Source organism: Tachysurus fulvidraco, chromosome 3 (assembly GCF_022655615.1).
Source record: "Tachysurus fulvidraco isolate hzauxx_2018 chromosome 3, HZAU_PFXX_2.0, whole genome shotgun sequence".
Classification (NCBI taxonomy): Eukaryota; Metazoa; Chordata; class Actinopteri; order Siluriformes; family Bagridae; genus Tachysurus; species Tachysurus fulvidraco.
The window spans coordinates 314,479-341,968 of NC_062520.1; the positions used below are offsets into that span (position 1 = coordinate 314,479).

The following is a 27,490-nucleotide window of genomic DNA, read 5'->3' on the forward strand; positions in this document are numbered from 1 at the left end:
ATAGTGGGACTTTGCTTCACTTCATAAGGTCCAGCAAACCGGGTCTGGAGAGAGGATCCAGGCACCGGTAATAGTGCCAGCACTAGGTCACCAACACAAAATGAGCGAGAAACAGCCTTACGGTCATACCGCTCTTTCATAGCCGCTTGTGAAGAGCGCAATGCAGCTCCTGCCATCTCTCTTTCTAACTCTAATCGCTCATGAAGAAGTCAAACATCCTTCACAATTGTTTTTCCCAAAGGGAAGACTTAGCCAACCACTGTTCTTGCAGGGCTTTCAAGGGACCTCTCAAAGAGTGACCAAACACAAGGTCTGACAGGCTAAAACCAAGAGATTCTTGCACCGCATCACGTACAGCAAATAGTACAAAAGGCACCCCATCATCCCAATCCTTACCAGTTTCTACACAGAATGTGCACAGCATGGTTTTAAAAGTTTGATGATAGTGCTCCAAGGCACCTTGTGACTCCGGATGGTAAGCACTGGAAAGCTGGTGAGAAATCTGCAACATGTCCATTGCTTGGGAGAACAGCCGTGATGTAAAATTTGTCCCACGATCAGTTTGTATACACTTAGGGAGACCAAATATGGTGAAAAACTTGATAAGGGCCTTAACCACTGTTTTTGATTTGATTTAAGTGTACGCATAGGCAATGCTTTGGGGAAATGGGTGGCAGCACACATTATAGTCACAAGGTGAACTTGTGAAATATATATAAAATATATATATATATATATATATATATATATATATATATAAACAAAAATAGTTTTTCTACAGAATGTTAGAGTATTAATTTTACACCACAAAAATAATGACATTGTATTTATGTATTTTATTCCTTCTAAATGTATGATGTATTTCTACAAGACATTTTAAGTGCCTTTATACAATATAATGTTAGTTATGTACCCAGTAATATAGCTATAAGTGTACATGTGTAAAAAGTGTCAATTATATCACAATAATACACAAATAATAAATGACACAAACAGTAAAATGAACAGGGTTCAGCTCGAGTTCATGTGGATTTTCACCTGCTGTTCCAAATAATCCCTCAGGTTTTTATGGGATTGAGGTCCAGGGAATTTTATCCAGGGATCAGAGGTCATTATAAACTCAGTGTAGAATTGTGTTTAGTCTGATTCACTGTACACGATGAACACACACTTCTCACGTCTCTGTGTGTGTTTAATGTGTTAGAACTAAATGAGTGATGTGTTAATAAACATGTTCTCTATTCTCCATCATGGTAATGCAGGAACACTGGAGTCTTCATCACACACAGATATTCATTAGAGCCTGAATCTGAAAGAAAAAGATGTGAATTAATCAGCACAAAGTGGACTGTGGTACTTCATGACCAACAGCATGTAATCATCTCTGCTCCAACAGAAACATCATCATCTCCTGTTTATAATGAATCATTCAACATTTCTTCATTCTTACTAACATCTGTGTTCTAACATTTAACTAGAACAAATGAGAACTTCCACAAGTTCTAAGAGGATAATGAGCAGATCTTTACCCATCACATCACTGCTCTTATCCAATCACAGGAGCTTTTTTATATAACAAACACTACTGTGTCATTTAGATCTTGTTCTACATTTATATTTAAGTGCAGACTTTAAGAACAAACTCAGGTGAATTTTACAGGAATGACAGAAGACACAATGTTCATTAACAATCACTCTCATCAACTCATTGGTGACTTTTTGTAGACTGTCTGAATCCCTGTTTTCTGCCTTCACATGAATTTTACATCAACACAATTTACTGAACACAAAACAGCATTAAAGAGAATCGTTAGAAAAATCCTGATTAAACAGAATATAGTGACATTTTCTAACCTGATAATGTGAAAGTTATTGAAGAGAAATGTGATGTGTATCAATGTGTAATGATAATGAGGGTAAACTTTTATTAACAGCTCATTACTCACCTCACTGTCTGTAGTTTGTAATGTTCATCATCCTGAAGATCAGACAGCAGCTTCTTTACTGAGTCTCCTAGTTTATTACGGGACAGATTCAGGTATCTCAGGTGTGAGGGGTTTGATCTCAGAGCTGAAGTCAGAGCAGCACAGCCTTCATCTGAGACATCACACTTCTCCAACCTGTATAGAGACACAATGACACATTCTTCACTGGTTGTACACAGGGACGTTTCTAGTGTTTAATCACTTTGATCACAGGCACACAAGAATTTTACAGAAATGTGACCAGAGCTCTGAGGGTTACTTCCTGTCTGTGTTACTAAAACATGTAAGAGTTTCTGATTGGACTCCAGTGAGAGACCCAGAAGAAAGCGAAGGAAAAGATCCAGATGTCCAGTCTGACTTTCTAAAGTCTGATCTACAGCACTGATGTGTACACCTGAGATTGTGTTTTCTTCTTTCCTCCTGTTAGAAACCTGATTCTGTATCAGAACATTTCTCTTCTCCTTCATGAAGGTCAGGTGCACATACAGAGCTGCGAGATGCTCCTGAATGCTCAGATGAACAAAGCAGTACACTTTACTGTGGTGAAGCCCAAACTCCTCTCTGAAGATCTGAGTACACACACCTGAGTACACTGCTGCTTCTCTCACATCAATACCACACTCTCTCAGGTCTCCATCATAGAAGATCAGGTTCCCTTTCTTCAGCTGCTGAAAAGCCAGTTGTCCCAGTTTAAGAAGCATTTCTTCATCACTCTCCTGCTTCTTTGAGTATTTTTCTCTTATGACGTTTGTCTGAATGATGAGGAAGTGTGTGTACATTTGAGTCAGAGTCTTGGGGATCTCTCCACTCTCTGCTTCACCCAACATTCTCTCTAGAACAGTGGCTGTAATCCAGCAGAAGACTGGGATGTGACACATGATGTAGAGGCTTCTTAATGACTTCAGGTGTGTGATGATGTTATTGGCCAGGCTCTGATCACTGATCCTCTTCCTGAAGTACTCCTCCTTCTGTGGGTCATTGAACCCTCGTACCTCTGTGACTCGAACCACACACTCAGAGGGGATTTGATCAGCTGCTGCAGGTCTGGCGGTGATCCAGATGAGAGCAGAGGGAAGCAGATTCCCTTTGATCAGGTTTATCAGCAGCACAGGCACTGATGCTGATTCAGTTACATCACACACTCTCACTGTGTTCTGGAAATCTAGAGGAAAACGACACTCGTCCAATCCGTCAAAAATGAACAGAACCTTTTCCAAACTGGACATTTCTGTTTCTTTTGTTTCCTTAAAAAACACATGAAGGAGCTCCATCAGACTCAGTTTCTGGTCCTTCATCAAGTTCAGCTCTCTGAAAGGAAGTGGAAATATGAGGTGGACGTCCTGATTTACTTTCCCTTCAGCCCAGTCCACAATGAACTTCTGCACAGAGACGGTTTTTCCGATGCCAGCGACTCCCTTTGTCAGCACAGTTCTGATGGGTTTGTCTTGTTCAGATGATGTATTTGTCAGCACAGTTCTGATGGGTTTGTCTTGTTCAGATGATGTATTTGTCAGCACAGTTCTGATGGGTTTGTCTTGTTCAGATGATGTATTTGTCAGCACAGTTCTGATGGGTTTGTCTTGTTCAGATAAAGGCTTAAAGATGTCATTACATTTGATTGGTGTTTCCTCTGTTGTTCTTCTCCTGGATGCTGCCTCCATCTGTCTCACCTCATGTTCATTATTGACTTGTCCACTGTCTCCCTCTGTGATGTAGAGCTCTGTGTAGATCTCATTCAGGAGTGTTTGGGTTCCCAGGTTTATTATCACTCCATTCAAACACTGAAACTTCTTCATCAGATTTAATTTGAACTTTTTCTGGAATTCATTTCCACCAGCAGATTCTGGGTCGTACCTGTGATATGGAGAAGCAGGAAGACACGGGGTTCATTTATTAGACTTAATCATCTGTTTTCAGTAATCTAATCACTCTGTAGTATACAGACTATTATTTGGACACTTAAGCCATATTTGAATGCCATCGTATGAATTTCACTGCATTACAAAACAACGTCATTTGAAGAAAGAAACCACAAGCAAACATTCCAATCACAACATTTCCCAATAAACAGACTGAGCGATATTTAAACACATAATAGTGGCTTTATTAAGGTCAGAGTTCTAGTGTTGTAGTATTTAGTTTGTCCCCCTGTTTATCTCATTAAATTACCCTTTAAGTGTAACTTTAGCATTGACATTAAAAGTCAAACATTAAAAGTGTTGGTGATTCTGATCTCTTTGCCTGGAGTTTACTGTACAACATTATGGACACTTCTTTAATTATTTATTTACAATCTTAATAGTTTTTAACTCACTTGATAACTGAATGTGGATTTTTACTTACAATAGAAATAATTGCTTTTTTATGCTCAGTGTTGACTGTGGTAGCTTTTTTCACTAGTAGAGCCGTTATTTAAGTCCATTTTATATTTACTCACTAAATACACTGTACCATTGCACAGAAACTAAGAGTCCAAACCCATTCCAGTAGCACACAACGCTGTGTACAAAGGACCTGCAAATTGGATTCTGTACCCTTTCGCTAAAGTATCTAGACCCCATTGAGAAACACTTGGAAGGTAGCGTAGGCCAGGCGAACCCCAGAGTCAAGGCTCCCCAGAATCCCAGCCCTGAAGGTAGGGTTATTTTTTTTGTAACTCCTGGTATAGATGACCTCTTAGGTCCTGTCTAGCCTTACAAGATATGACCATCTAATTGAGATCAGTTACTTTGCTCATTATACTAGATTAGATATCATTAGATATCAAGGTGAGAGTAGGTGAAGTAGCCTGCTGGAGTTTGACTGCAGTAAGTAGAAAAGTAGGTCTGTAGTTATAAGGTACGGCATAATGTTCCCCAGTTATTGTGTGTTATTTTAATCATTTCAGTGGAATGAAATAAAGGTCATTTATGGTAATGCTGTTAATATGGCAGGGTTGTTTAATAGGAGATTGTTCTTTAAAATGATCACTTAGTCATTATACCAGTGTTACTTACATCAAACACAGTAAACAAGCCAATGTTATAGCACAGAGATGTGTGAGTGCTGTACAGTGGTGGTAGCTGTGCTACACTAAGACTTATAGACAGTGTATATGTAGAGCAGTAGGTACTACAGGCTGTTTCAACATTATCTTTTCAGGGTCCAGAGTCGAAGGAAAGGAGTCTACATACAACATTTTTGGCTTTGTTAAAAGACGCAAAAACCGATATTTGATATTTGATAACTGGCTAATAAGCTGAATTTCCAAGAGCCATTCTCTTGGAACTATGTGCTGAGATGTTGTTACGGCACGGAAGTCAAAATGACCACTAGGGGATGAGCCAGAAACAAGCTTTGTTGTAGTTTTAAGCATTAAATCCTCTAAATACCCTCTACACTCTAAAGCCCACACACAAAGCATAATATGATTTATAGCCGTCATACTATTTAAAACAAAATTTGTAGAAAACTGACCTAGGTGGCGCTAGACCAGTTTTCCCCTTACCTGTAGACGCTTCCCTTTCTTCACTGGGGTAACATTTTCCAAAACAAATGCTTCACAAAAATCCCCAAAGGTCCAACGATCTGGAATCTGTAAGCCTTTTAATCCAAAACGCTTTGGTCGCCTGGCAAATATTCCAATCGGCACTTGTATTGCAGAGATAGACTGCTGAGAAGCCAATGATGTCTTTACATCCTATGTGGGAACCCTCCCTTTGACTGACAATTGCTCCTTCCAATAGCAATGAAATGGGCCGGGACCTCTACAGCTCTTTAGCCAATAAGGAGACGATTCCAACGGTATGCAGCATGCCACGTCTCCGAGGCCTCAGGCTGCGCAAAAAAGTTGCGCAAAGGATTTATTGCGTAATCCTTGACCTTTTCTCACTCTCACAGCTCAGGGTGTCAGGTTACAGGTTACAGGTGTCAGGTTACAGGTTACAAGTTACAGGTGTCAGGTTACAGGTGTCAGGTTACAAGTTACAGGTGTCAGGTTACAGCTCAGGGTGTCAGGTTACAGGTTACAGGTGTCAGGTTACAGGTTACAGGTTACAGGCCTTTTTACACAGCAGACTTGTAGACAGAGAGGCCCTGTATGTTTTAGGCCTTTTAAACTGAGCATGCAGTCTTTTAATTCAAAGTTATACAGTAAACAGGTACACAAAAACACATGACCGGACGGACATGTCCGTAGAAAAATATTTTTATTGAAGCCATTTTTGGGTCTTTTGACTTGAATTTGTTTTTGGTGAAAGCCAAGACATGTGGCTATGACTCTCAGTTGGTATTTGGTCCCTAACATGTTCCAGAGAAATAAGATTAATCAGTTTATCAGGTAAACAACTCAGGCGGAAATCAAAACTTCCATTCTAGCCTCTGTAACTTTGTGCCAGTAAGGCCTAGAATCAGTTTTTTCATGATTTTTTTATATAATTCCGTTGAAGCATGGTTGAAAAGCAATGTCTGACTTTCATTGGTTAACATTCATAGAATTTTTATTTATTACTTTTGTCAGATTAAAGTTTTTTCTGTGACAATTGTGAGTTTTTCTTTCATTGACCGAAGGGGACCAACAATTTTGTCCACGTGTGGAATTGTGACATAAACTCCCTGTACTTATTTACTCAACTTGTGCTCTAAAATCATTGCTTTTTATTCCCAGAACGCCGTCTCACTTCAAAACCTGATGCGTTTCCCACTGTGGCATGAAGCACCTTAATGTAACTAGTGTAGATTGTGTTGTTGTTTTGTAATTCAGGTTTATTGTGCTGTTGGTCTATTAATAAATCTGTACCTTAACTTTTTATTTTATATTTGTATTCCTTATTTTAATCCCTATTTTTTATAATTTTAGGGTTTTGTTGTAATATTTCTAAATATTCAACTGATTTTAATTTGTATTTGTGTTCATTTATCTTTTGTGATGTTGCACTAGTATACTAATTAGACCTTCAAACAGTTAATGGTGAGATGTTATACAATAGATTCCTTGAGGTTTTACTTTTCACTGCATGAATTCAATTAAATTTCAATTAAATTTTTTTGTATAGAGCTTTTAACAATTCACAGAATTGTAGAACCATAAAAAATAAATAAGAATATAAATAAATACATGAATACATACATTTAAAGTTTAAAATAATTTATAAACATTAAAATTTTAAACACTATATATCTTTCCCTAATGAACAAGCTGGAGGCGACAGCAACAAGGAAAATGTGAGTATGAGGAAGGAACCTTGAGAGGAACCAGACTCAGAAGTGAACCTCATCCCCATCTGGGTGACACTCTACAGTAAATAGTGTAAATGTAAATAATGTCCTTTCTACAACAGTTTATAACAGTGCAGCCGGGAGCTCCTGAGGAACTCTGAGTTCACCACAGATCCAACACTAATGACTTCCTGATTTACTCTCTAACATTATTTTGCTGTGTTCCATCTTCTCCGACCTGGTAACACATTTATACTTCTATAACACTTCTGTTATGAATCTCACGTGTTACCTTTATTTTAACACCAGAATTATTCAAACACACCTTGTAGTTTTTGAGATAAACTCATTTAAAATTGAACGTGTCATTTTCAAGCACTAGGCTTAGAAACACAACTATGTTCTTATCAACCAAATCCTCTGATGAATGTGTTTGATTCTTTAGAATTTTCATTTTAGTTAGAATTTGAAAAGAATCTATTGAGAAGTTTATTTAGGACTTTAGAGAATTATTATGTATTAACACACAAGACAGTTTGTTTGAATCCCAGGTCCACCAAGCTAACACTGCTGGTCCCCTGAACAAGGCCATTAACCCTCAATTGTTCAGATTTATAAATGAGGTACATGTAAGTCACTGGGAATAAAGGAGTCTCCCACATGCCATAAATGTAATGTAAATGTAAAGACAGATGTTATTCAGCTAGACTAACATTTTTACATTCAAACTCTAGATGATTCTTATGACTTGTTTCCTGTCATTAGCTCAATAATGTAAGCAGTGGTCTCGCCTGCAATGACTGAACACACAGCAACCCCCAAACTACCACACTAACATGTGAATTTCACTGTATTACAAAACAACACGTCAAACCACTGAAACCATTACTGTGTTTCAGTATTTATTTTGCCCCCTGTTTATGTAGTTAAACTTCCCTTTAAGTGTGACTTTAGCAGTGACATTAACAGTGAGGAGACGTTACCTGTGTAGAAGTGATGAGTCTCCATCTTTAAACACAGGAGGAATCCCCATAGACTGATCACTCTTCATGGAGATACAGCTGTGTGTTGGTGATTCTGATCTCTTTCTCTTGCGTTTACTGTACAACATTATACACAGTCCTTTAGTCATTTATATACACACTTTATTTTACTTACATTAAACAATACATTTTTACTGTGAATTAGTGACTGTTAGATGTGTAGAGTTATATACTGTAATAGTAAAACATTTGGTTAAATCATTTCATATTTACTAATAATAATTTAGATGTGAATATTTAATGACTAGAACACAAGGATGTTGTAGATTACCAGTTGTTTGATGGTGTAGAAACATTATCTGTGTCCAGATCAGGAGTCTCCATCTTTATATATTAGTAAAGTTTACACACAAACAGACAGCTGAGTCCTGAAGAGTCTGATCTCTTCTGATGGAATGGATCACACTCCTAGAAAACAAATGAGCACAATCATTTTTACATCTTCATTCTTAAAGAAAAATGCTGCTCTTTAGTTTAAATATCCTGTTTAAAATCCCTGTAATGTTTAATTCCCCATAAAGTGCAGAGAGGAAGCTGAAAGGTCTGTACAGTACATACATCATACTGACTTTAATATACAATATATCCACATTCTTCTAACACAAAGTCCATCAAATAATCGAATAACTTACCTTTAGTCAACAGGCCTTGTTCTGTCACATTAATATCACCGTTTCTGCTGCTGATAAAGACAAACGCTTGTACAAACGCTTCACACAATGGAGTCGATTCGGAGGGAGAAACACTTTCACTTTCAGAAGGAGTCGTGTGTCGTTCCTCTTCTTTTTTGGTTTATATGGCGGGTCGCAACCAGAGTGCCACCTGGTGTACCACGATATGCAACCTCAGGGCTTCATGTACCTACTACAAAAAAACCCAACCCTAATATCACTTTCAAACTCCATTCTTTTCCCAACTCATATATCTTTCCTTTAAATATTTCCCTTTCTAAGTGATATTGTTTTACACATCATTATGGCATTTTCCACATTTTCTGGAACATTACATACATCACATTTATCTGATGTGCATTTTCCCATTAAAAATATGGTTGATTTTAATCCAGTGTGTCCTAGTCTTAATCTTGATCAAATCTTCTCTTCTACATTTCCCTTAAATTGCTTTGACCTTGATTGCATTTTGTATATTATAACAGTGTCTCCCTTTGTTATCTATATCCCATATTTTTCTGCCATGTTTACTCTATTGCTGTTTTTGTTAATGACTTGGCCTCACTTTTCCCAAATGGGATTTTCATAATTTCCTCATTCTTTATTTTAGGGTATTTTTTGCAGTCAGATCTGCTATCTCATTGCCCTCTACAACAGAATTGTACATCAATTCCAAGTCTTTTTATTCTTAGCATTATCATGAGTATTTCGTTAAATAGGAAATTTCTTGATGTTTCAGTTGAATTGCTGCAATAGAGTCAGAACATATAATTACTCTTTGAGGTTTTACTTCTTCTACCCATTGTAAACCTGGAATTATAGCTACAACTTCAGCTGTGTACACAGATAGACTATCATTAATTAGTTTACATATATTTATGTATAACTCCGGTGTATACACTCCTACTACCACATGATTGTTATTTGAGTCTTTAGGCCTATCAGTAAATAGTAACAAATACTGATAAAAACATTTTCTTAACATATTCTTGTGTCAATTTTCCAAAATTATTAGTGTTACTTTCAGACCATTCTCTCTTTAACTCTAGAAGCATGTGTCATTCAGGGTTGAGTCGACTTTTTGAACCGGCTTTTTTGGTGAACATAGGAAATGGATAGACAAATGTAAAGGTGAGTAAAAGTGCAATAAAAAGTGGTGTTGTAAGAGCTATTTGTCTATTTTTGTTTGTGTGTTAAAATTTCATTTATTTGTTAAGTAGTTGGGGGCACGGTGGCTTAGTGGTTAGCACGTTCGCCTCACACCTCCAGGGTTGGGGGTTCGATTCCCACCTCCGCCTTGTGTGTGTGGAGTTTGCATGTTCTCCCCGGGCCTCGGGGGTTTCCTCCGGGTACTCCGGTTTCCTCCCCCGGTCCAAAGACATGCATGGTAGGTTGATTGGCATCTCTGGAAAATTGTCCGTAGTGTGTGTGTGTGTGTGAGTGAATGAGAGTGTATGTGTGTGCCCTGTGATCGGTTGGCACTCCGTTCAGGGTGTATCCTGCCTCGAAGCCCGATGACAACTGAGATAGGCACAGGCTCCCCGTGACCCGAGAAGTTCGGATAAGCGGTAGAAAATGAATGAATTTAAAAAAGTGTCACTGCAACAGTAAAACCCTGCCCTAGGACCTAAAGAATGATTCATCGAGGTTATATCTTGTGGATTATTGTTGATTGATGCACAGATGGCTGTGTAGGGATTGTTTAATTCATCGCCTTTGTTCTCTGGATGCCAATGGCGGAAAAGGCCTGGCCCACAACCAGTGCTTCCCCTCCCTTCAAAGACAATGGCATGTAATTATGACTGCTAATGCTGTACAGGAAAATGGGCAAACTATTGGGGTTTGATGTTAGCAATCCACACTCAAATACAATTGTCAAGAGGAGTTGAATTAAAGACTGGATCAAAATTTCAGTACCTTTATGCACCACCGTGCAACAACTGGAACAATAAAGTATGGAATAACGTTTTGTAACACTGTGCCAACTTCTTCAGCACTGTGGATTGAAGCAAAAGGTACCCCCCCCCCCCCCCCGAACTGAAAAAACGGACCATATTAGATATTGGTTGTGTGATGTGGGGCATCAATATGTGTCTCCATGTGTAAAATCAAAACAAGACAGGCTCTCAAACATCACGCATCTCCACCACTGAGCCAGTGCGCTTAAAGGCGGAAGCTGACAAAGCTGCAATATTGGAACATGTTGCTGCTCTGAATAGAAAACAGGAAATTGCACAAGAAGTAAAAAATTAAATGGAAAGTGAAAGGATAAAAAGAGAAAAGGAACAACTCGAACTTCAACCACGACTTGCTGCTGCAAATGCTAAACTGTGTGTTTTCCTTTAGTGGAAATAGAGACACTTAAAATATGCATGTGCATGCAAGCCCAGTCTGGAAAGTGACAGACTGAGATCATAACAATATTCAGCTCATAGGTTTAGTAATCTTAAGGAGTCAACATAGAACTCCACTTATATAATATATTATATAAGTATATATAGGTATATATTGAGGAGATTTCCTTTGGAGGGCGCTCTTGCTTGCTTTTTTTGTGTTCGAACTGTCTGGGTTGCAGGGGGATGCTCGCTTGTTTTTTCTTTTCATTTGATTTGATTTAAACTTTGAATCTCTCTGTAGATGTGCTAACATCCAAAAGAGGCAGCAGACACCAGTGAATCTGTGTAAAGGTCTTTATTAAAGCTTGTTGCTATATTTCACAGTGAGCTTCAGTTTCATTTCATATATATATATATATATATATATATATAGTGGGATCGCCCCCTATTTTCATGATTTTCGTTTGACGGCTCAGTGTAGTTTTTTAAGCCTCCTAGGACAAGTGAGAGCCGAAACAAAGGACGGAAGTGCTGTGTGTTTCGGTCAGAAACGCGTTTTGGATTAAAGCGTCTCGGATTAAAAGCCTTACATATTCCAGTTCCTTAGACTCTTGGGGATTTTTTACAAGCATTTGTTTTGGAAAATATTACCCCAGTGAAGAAAGGGAAGCGTTTTGAAGGTAAGCGCTGCCTAGTTCAGGTGACTATCAACATGGATTAAATTAGTATGATGGCTATAAATCATATTATGCTTTGTGTGTGGGCTTAATAAAATCCCGAGAGTCTAAGCTTTCAAACACTATAACATTTAACCATGTATTTAATGCTTAAACCTAGTGCTGTGGTGCCTTGGACAGCACGGCGGTCACATATGTTGTTGTTTCTGCCATTTGTATAACTTTTTGTTGTTTTCAACTATCAGTGTAGTTTTTATAATTTTTTATTTCACTTTAAACTAATGTCCTTTTAAGAACAGCAACGGCTCTTTTAAGAGACACCCATTAAATAAAATTAAGCGCATTTTTTCTTTGTCTCCTCACATTATATATTTATTTTTAAACATATGACACGTATATCACAAAGAATGATAAGAATGACTGTAATATAATAAAGCTTGGGTATTGTTAGACGCGACATTCTTCACATTAGTGAATTAATACATAAAACCACAAAGGCTTCCTCGTGTTCCTGGATGGTTTAGTGGATAGTGAATCCGTTTAGCATGCAGACATTCGGGGTTCGAATCCACCCTTGGACAGTATTGTTTTTTCTAAAACTTTATAATAAAGGTTCATTAGTTGACATTAGTTACCACATTACTTAACATGAACTAATAATGAACTGCACTTCTACAGCATTTATTCATTTTGTTCATGTTAATTTCAACATTTACTAATACATTATTAACACCGTGTTAACGTTACTTAATATACTGTGAACTAACATGAACAAAGAATAAACTTTATTTTAACAAAGATTACTAAATACAATAATTTATTGCTCACGGTTAGTAAATGTTAGTTAATACATTACATTTGAACTAATGATCCTTATTGTAACGTGATTATATTTTTTCCCAGTAAAATCACTGATTGATGCTTTAGTTCAAGATCTTCATGGCGCTTGTTTCTTGCTCTTTTGTTGCACCACGTAAGCTAACGTCATGATAAGCTAACACACACTGTAAAAAATTTACTGTAGAATTTACAGGATTTTACTGGCAAAAAATTGTCATTAAAGTTCTGTAAAAAATGTTATTAATTGCTGTAAAATGGACTGCAGCATTATACTGTAAAGCAATTTACAGTTAATTGTTGTTTGTAAAATACAGTACATTGTTGTTTATTTTACAGTAATATAGAATTAAACTTGTATTATGAGTTACAGTATTTTTTTGTAATTCCAAATTACAGTATTTAGTTGGCAACTAGAGTTGCCAATAAAATCCTGTAAATTCCCCAAAACCCAAGATAATATTGTAATAGTTTTACATTAAAATGCTGTAAAGATTTTTTACTACATTACACTGTAATATATTAATTACCAATATATTCCTGTACTGTATATACATGATAATGAAATCTGAATAAAATGTAATTTATAGGATAATGCAACCAAAGTCAAAGCTGTTTCAAGAACATTTATTAAAACTGACAAACTACTTTCAAACAATCAAACAAATGCTGTTTCAGCAAATCTTCCACTCAATCCTGAATATATCTAAAACAATGGCATCTATAAAACGTCTAAACAAGCTTTGTATTACATTTAAGATCTTGTTGAATCTGTGTTGGAACATAACATAACTTCTACATCTAGAAACACAAGTGTTCATTCACAGAATACATGAACAAGAACTTACATGCGTAACCATTCAAAGTCCATTAGTTTTCTGAGAAGAGTGCACACATGACGGTTGATGGTTTTGTTTCTTTTCTCAGAGGCTTTTACACTTTTTTGCCTCCAACCTTTGTTGTGGCAGTCTTGGTGCCAGTGGGAGGGTTGATTCCAACAAAACATCTGCACAAAGAACAAGCAAAAATAAATTTTTAGAATATACATGTAGGTGTGTGTATATATATATATATATATATATATATATATATATATATATATATATATATATATATGAGAGAGCGAGAGAGAGAGAGAGATGGTAAATATGTTGTAAATATATAATTACAGATAAACGAGTGGTAACAATGTACTTACTTTGGAGTATGAATAGGGAAATTAAAAAAGACCCTTACTGTACATACGAATGGTTTATATATATTGCATCATGGTGTCATCACAATACCTTACATCTTTCTGCGTTCCAAACGCAGCCACAGCACTGTTTTGATTCTCTGAGGAACATGAATGGTCTCTTTTAATTAAACTGTCCATACTCTAAAGTAAGAACCTTATGTTACCACATATTTATCTATAAATACAACATATACACCAGGAATGTACACACATTTTAAAACAGTGGTTGTCAACCTTTTCTCTTTTCAACCTCTTGTCCACAACGATATCAAATGGCTTATTTCTACCAAATAAAATATACTAGAGCTTGGCATGTCCACACAATGTACATTTGTTACAAAAACATCCAAACAATAAGAAATATCTTGATTTTTGATTGTTTTAGCTTGTCATGCTTGTTTTGTCATATTTTGAATAACTGTCATTTAAAAGTAATCTTAAGGCCTGATTAGAAATATGTTGAGGGTCCCATCCCCATGGTTGAGAAACACTGCTATAAAACAAAGAGCTACCTATTTGAATATAATTACCTTTGAACAAATTCAAGTGTGGAGGATGCCTCCTCCTGGTAAACCAGGTTGAAGTTGTAGTAAGATGCAAACAAAGCTGCAAATCCAGCCACAAGGTTGGTGTGTGGATTCACAACCACCTGACCTTCAATACTCAGCATCCAGAGTTGCAGTGAGGATTTCACCTAAAAATAATATTGAAAATAAGAAATATAAAATGTAACAGAAAATACGACAGTAAACAATTATTGAACAATTACAACAGATTTCAAAACATTGTTCACTACATAGGACGATCAGTCTTGGAGAGTCTGGAAGAGTGAAACTTGTTTCAACATCAGCTACTGTTGCCGATACCTACAAGTAAGATGATAGAAAAGCATGTGACACATTATATGTATTTACATATGAGATCAAGTTTTTAATAATAAAGCAATATATATGGCTTACATCAGCCTGAAGAACGAGTGCTTCAGGTTTCTCTTTGAAATGAGATAGAACTAGAAGGATCACGCATGGGATGAAACAAGATGCTTCACTATCATCAAACTTCATAAGTATGCGCTGGATCTCATTTGCATTACACCCTGCTGGCTTTTGTTGGAAGAATTGAATGATCATCTTTCCCTTCTCTTCCAAGGAGTTCTCAAGTTTTTCCAGAATGCTAATGTTTGTGAGTGATTTAAAGTGGAGTGATTTCCGTTGGAGATAGTATGTCGCTTCCATTAACTGGCTGAGATGTCTTCTCTCTGCTCCAGCTGGTCCCTCAGTACTATAGAGGTCTTTCATTTCTTTTTGTTTATCTTTGATACTCTCCTCAGTTTCTTCTACAGGACACTCAGGACACAACCGTACTGGTCAGCAGGTCCTGGAGCAATGTGTTCCACTGATGAATTTGAGGTCATTTTCTGTTTCCTGCGTCTTGACAGTGAGCAGCCATGATTAGCATGCTCTACTCTTGTTTTAATTTGATTCAACAGAGATCCATAGCCAGTGCCAATCTTTGTGCCATCTCTCAGGACATCAGCAAAGAATTCTGGATATTGTCTAACTATCTTCTTAGCAACAATCAGGCACTGTGACTTCGATGGATTTAACTCTGTCAGTCTCATCTCATCAACAATTATTCTTACCATTTCTCTGCGATCCTTTGCTGCAGGTCGTTTTCCCAGTGAAATGGCTGTTTTAATACCAGAAGACATCCTATTCCAGGGAACTTCAAAGTTTTCAGGCCATACAGATAAATCCACAGTTGTACTGGAACTATCTGTGCTGGACACACTTGGAGTGCTTGATGAACAAGACTTTAATGATAAGAAGACCTCCGTTGTGGTATCAGAAAACATGTTTGTGGTTTCTCGTGGTGTTACTTTTACACAACTTGTTTGATCTGAAAAAAGTCACCTTGTATAATCCTAATATAGCTCAGCAAATCTCTCATTCATTTCTCTATTGTTGTCTTAAATTCAAGAGAGGGTGTGTTCTTAGAACACAAAGATATTTTCATAATTGTACTATGTTAAACAAGTAGAATCCTAAAGATTGAGAGTCCCAAAATTGGAGTTCCCTGCACAGTTAAGCATTAAAGCATACTCAAATGTTATATATGATCATGCCAAGGAAACCACTGATATCAATATTTACAGTATGCAAAGAATTCCCTTTTTAATCTGACTTCACAAATAAACGTATTACTTCTACAGCGGTGGTTCTCAATCCTGTTCCTGGGGGACCCCTGCTATGCATATTCTGTACAGTATGTCTTCCTTACCTGACACACCTGACTGATCATCAGCTTGTTAGATGAGAGCTTCATTAACTGAGCTAAGTGTGTCAGATACAGCAGACAAACAAAATGTGCAGAACAGGGGTCCCCCAGGAACAGGATCGAGAACCACTGCTCTAAAAAAAAACAGGGATTAAACCCCACCACTTGTATGCATTATCTTTATGGTGCCTTTAAGTATTGGTCCACATTAACAGTGTCTGAAAAATCCCAGTAAGTTGTGTTTCACCAAAGCCATAACTCCTGCATTCCATGCACTGAGGAGTCGACGACACTGTATTGGTGTGATATAATCAGGGAGATCCTCCTCTTTAATGAACTGCAGGTCAGATTTGGATTCAACTCCTATGCTTGCCAAAGTGTTCAGGAGAGAAGAAAGTATATCCTCTGGTAGCCCAGGTAGGACAGCCAACACAGCATCTCGTACTTCCTCCCCTAATGATGACATGGTTCTACAAATCTGGGAAAGAGTGATGAAAAGTAATCACTGGTAAGCCATTCATCTTGTACTGCACTAATGGATAATAGTCAAGGAGATTCTCTTGTTTTACACAAATGTAGTTTGACTCTTGATCAGTCTCTGTTAGACAATGGATGCCCATATCAAGTAGCTCCACAGCCTGCTGCATCCTCACAACAAAGTAGACAGACTCATTGGAGTGAATCAAAATCAGTTTAATTTCACCCATGTTTAGACCCTCTTCATCAATTTTTAGTACAACGTACATGTTTTTCTGAACTTTGTGCCTTTGTAAATGACTTCATTTGCAGCTACAGTGGAGCTACGAGCGAAACCAAATGCTGCAGTTGCTGCCTTAATGCTCTCATTGTGGTCACCAATATGGAAATCATTTCCTCTTTCCACTTGAACTACAGGTGGAAAAAGAGTCCCGGCATTTAGGTGTGACTGTAAGAGCTGATGTCTCTCTGCCAAAGTAGAACACAGGTTTTTAAAGTTGTGGAATTTTCTGGCACACTGTTTAAAATAAGTGTGTTTACTTTCAAATCTGAGAGTCCAGAGATGTATAAGAGGTCCAAATTTGATTATAAGCTTTGGATAGTGACAGAGATAGTGATGTTTGGGTTTAAGGGAGAACTCTGGAAATATCTCCACTCTAGACTGGATGTATTCTACAATGAGGACACCTAAATAAGCGACCTGATCAGCAGTAATAGCTGGAGAACACACATACACAACTATTTCTCTCAGGAGCAAAATCAACTTCCAAACATTGCTTTCACTTGGGCTTTTAATCCGGTCTCCAATCAGTCATGGGAGGACCCTCAACAGGCACCAATTTTGGACAGCATGCCCACCCAACTTCCTACTGTTTGGACAAAACTCAGGAGGTTTGTCATCTGCATCGTTTCCAAGATAAGTAAACTTCATTATGCATCGATTAAGTTCTATAAACGTGAGGTGTTTTTCATTGTTTACCAAGTGGTTAATGCATAATGCTAAGTCACAGGAAACAATGCCCTCAAAAAGGTCATGTCCTAGACATGGTGGGAGACCAGGCTGGCAGACATGAAAGTAATGCAGCTGGTTGAATACAGAATCAAATTTTATTCCACACACTGATTCTGCATTGCTTTCTCTTAGGTCATCAATGTGCTGCTGATATGACTGCTTTGTTCTTTTTAATCCAGCTGACATTGGACTAGACTCAAATGTTTGTCTATCTATGTCACAAAATCTACAAAAATAAGTTCTCTTGCTGAAGTTTTCCTGGAAGCCCCCGATGCCGTGTGACCCCAGATTGTCTCCTGCTATCACACACAAAGCCGCTTTAATAGCTTCACCATCCTTCAGTACAATGCCCTGCTCCTCTAGACATTTAAGGTCATTAATCAATTGATTAAAAACTCTTTCCTGTCCAAAATGTCTGAAATCTTGTTCCCTGCAGAGCAGTACAAGCTGCATATGGACAATATTAGATCTGTTGTATGGCAAAATATGACCAAGTGTTAAATACACTGCCAAAATCTTGTTTTTTTCGGCCTGACCCTAAAGAATTTACAACCTTGAATGCATCTTGATAGAGAATCAAGGCTACAGCTGATTTGTGTGTTTTAAATAAAGTACTATTGGAAATATTATCTCCATCCCAAATGTCCTCATACAAATCAGTGGTTGGTAGGCGAGAATGTGATCTGTTTCAAAAAGGGCTTTGAGTGTTTCCTTTACAGACTGTTACGACCCCGAGTTACGTCTAGGGAGTTCTCGTAGTCAGCAACTAGTGATGACCAATGTGGATGTGAATGGATGGAATAGACCAACTGGTTCAGTGTGATAATTACTCTAAATTGCCGACAACGGTAATGACATGGGCGGACACAATGCTTGTGCTGAGGTTTTTCTTTACTGTACAAAGTGGTAATTTACAATAATATACACATATATACAAATGGTTTGTGCTTCAACAAAAGGCGGGACTGGAAATTCGGCGGCGCCAAAGAAAAGAAACAAACAGAATGTCAAAACCCGCTTACCTAACACTGCTTTATATTAGTCACGCTCATCTACAAACCAAAGTGAAACCAAAATCCTAACTACGCTATACTTCCCTCACTAACTAGAATACAGGGGGAGGCACCGCCCGTTACCTGAGGTCACTAGACACGGAAGTATACTACGTGGTGAACAATGTATGAGCGCGCTCCTTCTTACCTCTTCCAGCCCCGTACGTAGAACAGTAGTAAACACCACGAACATAAATCGCACACAAAAAAAAAAGGGACACAGACACATACTGCGCAAAGCATTCTTTCCCTGAGTCATTAGTACCCAAATACACAGACACTGGCTCAACATAACTAAATGAGTTCTTATGTCTTGCGACATTGATCTGTACGCAATAGAGAATTGCCTGCCTTAAGTATATCATTCTTTTTGAGTTCCTCAGTTATATTTTTTATTGTGTCACTAGACACCCCAAGTTCAGACAATCTGTCTATGAGTTTTGAGAAGACATATGTCTGGGCCAGATCATGAATTCCTTGGACTTCCTCAATGATGGTCTGAATAACAGATGAAGGTAAAAGAAGCTTTGCTTGCAGTTTTAAGTAAAACAAAGTCAAATTCTTTAGAAACAAATCCTCATCTACACTATCGAGGTCTACAAAGACCTCACCTGTCTCAGGCCCCTCACTGTCATCAAGAGATGTAGAGGGCTGACACTCATGTTGTGATGAGTTTGCAAAAACAGTTTCGTGTAGATGTTCAGGTTTACTGTTTTTGTGTGTTCTTGAGACATGAGACGCAAATGTGGATTTAACACTAAATGTCCTCTCACAGCTCTTAAAAGGGCATTTTATCTCCCTGCCTTCATCTATATGGTCTTTTAAATGTCTAATGAAGTCCTTCAGGCTTGTACATGTGAAATGACAAACTTCAATTTGGCAAGTCAATGCTGTGTCTGTTTGGTCAAATCTGACACTTCTATGATACCTCTGATACCCTCTATGGTCTCTGTATAGATGAGACTTGAATGCTGAAAATTTTTTGAATGCACAGGAGCAATCAGGTACACCACATGTAAAGGAACAGTTTGGAACATTACTGTGTATTTCATATGCTGAGTAAAGCCTATAATAGTACTGCTCTCATGCTGACAACTTACAGTGATACACGTCTAAAAATACTTTTTCGATAGCAAAGTCAATAGTGAAATATAGCATCCATCCATAAAAAAGGCAGTGTACAATGGGTTTTTCACCTTTTCTCATTTGTCCCACACCACCAGTCCTATGAAGTTAGCTGTTGCGATCTCTGCTGTCTCGTGCCTGAAAAAGAATGTTAAACTTAATTACACTCCAAGCTAACCAAATTTCACGTTTAAAACAACATTGCAAGCACCTATACGTACATGTGAAAAGTGAACTACAAACTGGAAAATTAATTACATCTGACTATGTTGGCTAATGTTATGAAATATTTCAAGTCGAAATAACAGGCAACAACAGGCTTCAAATTGTTTCACATTAACTTAAGTATGACACAAGTAGTATGTTAAACTCTACATACCTCGCGCCTGAAACAAACATTCCTAAACAACGTTTAACGTCAACGTTTAACAAAGCGTAACATACAAAATAACATACTAAGCAAGCACCATTACACGCTACTACATGAAAAAAGTGAACTAAAAATAAATGATAATATGGGCTACAGCTATGAAAGGTTTCTGGTCGAAATATCAGGCAATCACAGGCACCAAACTGCTGCACATTCAACTCAGATATAACGCGGGTATTATGTTAAACACCTTGACGTGCCCTTAGTAAGAAGTTTAATCTGGTGAAATAAACTAGAAATTCGCACCATCTAACCATATCTTATTTTCTAAACTGGCAGCAAATAACGTGCGCGTTTATTTGTAATTAGTTTTCTTTAACAAGCACTTAGTTTCGCGTTCAATTAACTGCAATGCTCTAAAAACATTTTAGCACGCATCCATGATAAAATGCACAGCACGAACAATGTTTTTAATTGTTTTTTTTACCCTCAAGTTCGTTAAGATTCGTCTCACCACCTTGCAGTCCAGCCAAGACCCGTGCTTTCTGCTGCCTCGTTCCCGCCTGAAACAAACATTTTAAAGTTAATGACACATAACTACCAAATGTAACATTTAAAATAAAGTACACAATTAACTTTTATATTTTGCTACGTCTTAATGACACGCTGTTGTGAAATACAAATTAATAACATCTGTTATGTTTGAAATAGCAGTCGCATATACCAGATATCACTATTTAAATGACCAAAATAGTGTATATTAGTTTAATATTTTACTATATTTTAATGATTTACGTGAACTTACCAACAATTTTGAATGATGACTCTTCGGTGTTCATGTCCATTTCAAACATAAATACACCCGCTCAATCCCATGATGCCATTTCACAATGAATTACTGTGAAAACACATGATATACAGTGGCAACAAATTCAATTACAGTTTAAATGAAAATATACTGTTAACAGCTGTAATACTTTGTTTTACCCATAATGCAATGTGAACTACAGTAAAAACTTGTAAAATGTTAAAACAGGAAATTACTGTAAAATTTTGCTGTAGAAACTACAGCTATGTTACAGTGAGGATAACCATGTGTACGTTGTATGGCAGTTACATGTGATATGGCAGTTACTCCACTCCTAACATTTCTATTCACAAGTTACTCTTGATAAATTTTTGTCTAAGCAAAAAACAGAAAATTGGAAAACAGAATGTTGGCTTCTACAAAGTGACATAAAATACCAATATCAATGTAGTTTATTTCTACATTATTACCGAAATTAAGTTGCGGTTCTTTCATCTGACGTGAAGACCAAACAGAATGAAAATACAATAGAAGCTGTACAAAGACAAATGCAGTAATGTTACTCATTGTGGAACTGTGTCTTGGTTAAATGATAGTGATTTAGAGCTTAATTTAAAAACACATTTTAGATCTAATATACATTTGCAGGTGAGTTCTTCACTCAGGCGGATGTTGGTGTAAAGACCATCATTGGATCAGGACTCTTCAACATCCTCTTCATCACTGGACTGTGTGGGATTGCTGCTGGACACGTGTGTGTGCTTCTTCTGTGTGTCTGTGTGTTTTGTGTGTGTCTGTCTGCGGTTGTTAGTTGTGGTTCTTTCACCCGACATGAACCTCAAACAGAAATCGCTGCCATTATTGTGATTGTGACGATCACTTTCTGTGAAAAAGTCTCAGTCAGATCAAACGGAGGTTGTAGGCTGAGGCAGAGTGATGTCGGGAGTCGAAACACAACAGAGACAGGACGGTGTGCAGGAATACTGCTGCTTGTGTGAGGAGAAACTTCACCGTTTGTTGGTTTGATGCATGTTGCTGCAGGGAAGGATGTGTTTTTGTGGAAGGGTTTTCTTCTATTGACTGCCGTAAGTCCAGAAAGAGAAAGGTCCTGTGTGATAGTTTACTATTTTTTGTTAACCTTATTTCTGCAGCTTTGCATCTCTCTGTATAAAGTGTTTACTCCTTTAGCTGCACATGTGATTTTAAACGTGAATGTTAACGGTGTTCTAGTCTAGTTAATTTCTTAGTATTTGTATAATCAGTACAATATAGCAGCTTCTCCCTAACTCAGTCTCATAGCCATGCTAGCACAGATTAGCATCAACTAATTAATCAGCTCCTTGAATTGCTATGTAACAACGTGATGGTAAGTACAGACCCTTAAAGATTTGATCCAGTGCTTTCTTAAACAGAACTTGAGTATTCCACCAGTAGAGCTTTTTCAGAACTGTTACCCGCATAGAAAAAAGTTAAAATTAGTAATTTTAAGTCAGAATAACTTTCAAAATAACTTTTAAAGAATTTGGTTCTTTAGACAGACTAGACTAGACAGCCTTCCTGCCAATTTGGACTGAACTGTGTCCCAGAGTAAAGTTTAGAGAGAAAGGAATTGAAGAGGAGGTGAATCTCTTTCCCATTCAGTTGTCTAGGCTTGTTCCCTTCTGGTCTGCTTTGTTTTTATCGATTTTTTTTTTTATTTATGCATCTATATACACATGTTTTTGTTCATGATCATGTGAATTAACTGGTGTGTGTGTGTGTGTGTGGTGTCAGGTGCTGCTGTTGAAGAGGTGGGCTGTGATTCGGGACTCAGTCACATACATGCTGTCTGTTGTGGCACTGATTGGTGTAAGTTCTGCTGCAAACACAAATTCAGAACTCCATGTGTTCAGTAATATCTCAGTAAACATACACACATTTCATCAGTTTGATCAGATCTGTAGACCTCATTTGAACACACACACCATTGTGTGATGTCACTTTGACTTCCTTTTTGTGCTCTAATATTTCTAGTCATCTTACTCTGTTCTTTTTCTGCTCTAGATTATCCATGATGGGAAGATCGTATGGTGAGTGTGTGATGTGTTTCTGCTGATTGTTGATGGTGTGATTAAGAAGCTGTGTTAAAGTTTAGTAGGTAGACGTGGTTAAAGTCCATCAGTATGTGTTATGAGTTCTGATTAAATATGTTCCAGTAAAGGAATAGCTGATTGGTGAGTGTGTGTATAAATATATAAAAAGGCCCTCCAGGATTTGTGAGCACAGAAATGAACGAAAAATCAAGCAAATTCCCTGATATTTAGTGGAGCATTAACACAGACTTTCTGCAGATTTGGGCCAAGACATCATGTGATATCACAGTGCACTAAAGCCAAAGCCTCTTTGATTACTTTCTATGACACACTACACTTGACGCACCTTAATTACATACATGTCTTCATTGTAAGTAATTTAAAGAATCATGTGCTTGCAATTTTGCCAATCCAGGTCCCGTCTTCATAAAGAATGACCTCAGACAGCTCCTCATATAGCTTAAACATTTCTAACTAGGAATCTTATGTTAAGAGTGATTCAGGACCGAACTCGGAGCATCTCTGAGCAAGGACAATACATTTATCTTAGAGAGGAGGCGGGGCTTAGCCCTGTTACTAGGCATGCCACATTCTTTTGAAGCCTGTGATTGGTTGTCTAATAAAAAGGAGCGCTTTTAAAATCTGGTCTCTTATAAGCCATTACGTTGTCTCTATGCTAAGATATTTAAGGCTATATCATGCAGGGATTCCCTTCGTGACCGATCATATTAGAGATGTTCTAACAAATTAAATTTAAAATAATACATTTTGTTCATGTAAACACCTATGAAACAGCACAGAAATGTCGTAGCTCCAAATGAGAGAATTTTGGCTGTTTCTGAGATGTTGGTGTATCTCTAAATGACATGGCAGCAGAATATCTGGCATTTCTGTACTGTGTTGATGTTATTGTTAAAATATGATGTCACAACATAAAATAATCCCTACAAGATCTAATCTGTATCATCTTATTAACTCACTATCGTTATTAAATATTATATACAACACATTTCTGCACCTTTCAGCCATTTTCTCCTCTGATAAAGAAACTCTTTAAGCCTCTTAAATGTCCTCCTCACGTCTAACACTTTTTGACCTTAAGCACTCTTTTAAGGGTTAAGATGCTTCATGAATAACTTTTATCTTTACTGGGATCTTCTCCTTAATTTTACGGGGAAACGACCACAATCCTAAGAATGTTAAGCAAGTCTTTTCTAAGAATTTTCATATACAAGGGCCCTGAAGTTTTTGGGACTTGAAGTGAGTGTGTTTAAGTCAGCTATAAGCCGAATACGAAAACGTATCACAGCTGACAGGACGATATTTTGCTGAAGATGAGAAGAAATTTGGCTCATCATAAAAATTCTGATCCAATAATGAAACAGGCTTAAGGGAGTTTACATCATTTGAATTTTCAATGAAAATGAAAATATTTGCTGTTCATTGAGGTAGAAAATGAGCCACGGCATCAAGAAAACTCACCATCGTCACTCTGTGTGTTGGCACTGATGAATGTAAACTCTACAAATAGTAAAAAATAATTCCATAACTTAGTGCACATTTTTTTAGTTCCCCTAACACTTGATTTTTTGTGTGTATCTCTGTTTGTTTTCTGTCTCAGATTTAACTCCCACATACAGACTTTTTTCGGGAACAAACCATCAAGCGGACACGAGCGAGAGAACGGTAATGATTGTTGTGCTTCTGTCTCCGATGACCCTTCATTTCCTTTGCCGCATGCTATAACCCATGCATTGTAGACAATGACATTCAGCTGAGGGGGGTGGAGGAAGAGAGCAACACTGGGGATGCGGACTTGTCCACGGACGATCCGGGTGAGGGGACAATCAAGGACTATTCAAAGGAGTCCACGGACGATCCGGGCGAGGGGACAATCAAGGACTATTTTTTGTGTGTATATGCAGAGGGCTGTATGAAGAAGACCAAATAGCTGGTCTCATGGCCTCTGCTGCTTCTGCTTTTCCTCACCATCCCAAACTGCTCCAGAACTCGCTGGGAGAAGTATTTAATAGTGGTGTTCCTCCTCATTTCGACGGTTTGGATTGCGGTCTTCTCCTACCTTATGGTGTGGATGGTAAGTGTGGAATAGCAGCCTATTCTGTTTCTCTCAGCTTTCATCATCGCTCCTTGGTTTGTCGAACTCCTAGCTTGCACACTGTTTTAGGTGACCATCATCAGGTACACGTTTGGCATTCCCGATGTTATTATGGACATCACGGTCCTGGCAATCGGCACTAGCATCCCAGATTTCTTCACCAGCCTGACTGCTGCTCGCCAAGGTTTGTCTCTGCTATTCATACATGTTGAGGGTGTTTTAGGGAAGTTTATTCATCACTGCCAGCTTGTGAAAAAGGGCCTGGAGCTCTGACAGTAGTGCTGACTGCAGGGCCAATTATCAGTTTGTATGAATGTTCTAATACAGTAGAGTTTCTGTAGTAACAGGTCATTCACAGGAACTTGGTACTCTATATCAGTGATTCCCAACCCCTGGTCCCCAGACCGGTGCAGGTCCGTGGACAAGTTAGTACCGGGCCTTGAAATATTCCAAGAAGTTTTTTTTGTTTTTATAATAAGAATCATTGTCTTTTTTTAAGTGCTATGACGTGTCATGTTATTTAATCCCAAACATAAACAATAAATACATTAAAATGTGTTTCTTTGAGCGCCTTGCGATTGCTTAGCAACGTGTCCTATCTGAACGGACTGCAAAAAAAGCGCGGAGCACCTGACGTGACCGAAGTATGTGGAGAGATGAGCGGGCGTCAGCCAACTTCAATGGCTAATTTGCAGTTCTGGTAAAAGGAAAGTAGATGACCAACTCGAAAATAGCGAGAGAGAAAAAAAGTCAAGCTTCAATCGTAAATACGATACCTCATACATTAAGCGATTCCGTGGCGCCAAATCCATTGTGTGTTATTTGTGGTGAAAAACTGCAATGAAGCCGTCAAAACGTCAGCGGCACTTAACCACCAAACACCTAACTCTCAAAGACAAAACGGAGGAGTTTTTCGAAAGAAACGCGAGTTGGACGCTCAGCGGCAAGTTCTGATATCCTCAACATCAGTCTGGTATTTTTTGTTAAACGTTAAAGCTTAATCTCTAATTTTATACTTTTAAAACTTATTGGCTGAAATCACTGTGTTTGCTATTATATCCTAAAACTGTCTGACTGTTGAAACTGGCTCTTATTTTCATACAATTATCCTTTGTTGTCACCTGTTGGTGAGTGAAAACACTAAGATTGTCTTTAGTGGTTCTGGAGAGATTTGACAGGTGACATGGGCTGGCATTTTCATACACTTTGCCCTTACTGCCACCTGCTAGTGAGTGAGTGCTGCGTAAGTTGCTTTTGAAGTAGACCTAATTGTATGGGAGAAAAGGGGAAGCATTTTGTTTAAAAAGTTTAAAGTTTAAAAAGATTGGTATATTCCTACAAGTTTGTTGCCACCATGTTCATTATATGCATTTAAATGATAGGCTGTTACTGTTTTACACAGTGATATGTTCCAAAAGATGCATCTTGAAATTGAGGCATTAAAATTGACAACTGGTCCCTGGAATTTTTTTTATGAATAAACCGGTCCCTGGCACAAAAAGGTTGGGATCCCCTGATCTATATAATCTAAGCCTATTATTAAACAGATTGGAGTGTATGTGAACTCAGACAGGCTATTCAAACCAGATTAAGCTCAAGAGTAAGTCTCACAAATCCTGTCAGATTAGCTCATGTTAGCTAGCTTGCTAACATTCTGAATCTGTATGATTTAAAAATCATCTGAGATTTTTTGTAAGTTTTGTTTATTTTAGATTCCTGTCAAGAAATTAACAGTGAAAATTCATAAATGTGTGAACTTCTTCCTTGTCATATTTACCAAGGCTGCAACTCACACATTCAGCAATTGACCCAATTCTCACACTCACGCCACGCCCCCCTATTCTCACGCCACGCCCCCCCAGATTCTCACGCCACACACCCCCAGATTCTCACGTCACACCCCCCCCTATTCTCACGCCACACCCCCAGATTCTCACGTCACACCCCCCCCTATTCTCACGCCACACCCCCAGATTCTCACGTCACACACCCCCCTATTTTCACGCCACACCCCCAGATTCTCACGCACACTCGTGTAGCAGTGAGGAAAACAAAAATGATACCAAATCATTTTATTATGGGACTATTCTTAGTAAACAATAGAATGTCAAGTCAACGACATCCCATAATAAAATGATTTTATTTAGATCAATCACAACTCATCGATCATGTCCAGATATCTGACTGGTGGTGGTGTCA

At 37.9% G+C, this 27,490-nt stretch overlaps 2 protein-coding genes across 2 annotated transcripts in view; one reads left to right on the forward strand and one right to left on the reverse strand.

The window, feature by feature from the left end:
- LOC113637319 (sodium/potassium/calcium exchanger 1-like) overlaps positions 1-24,941 on the forward strand; it is a 319,664-nt gene extending 294,723 nt beyond the window's left edge. Inside the window, exon 7 of the transcript XR_007140242.1 lies at positions 24,797-24,941. The gene's annotated coding sequence lies outside the window, so the exon portion shown is untranslated. The remainder of the gene's footprint in view (positions 1-24,796) is intronic.
- Positions 1-27,490, reverse strand: part of LOC113648638 (sodium/potassium/calcium exchanger 3-like) — a 93,257-nt gene that overhangs the window by 33,155 nt on the left and 32,612 nt on the right. The window lies entirely within an intron of this gene.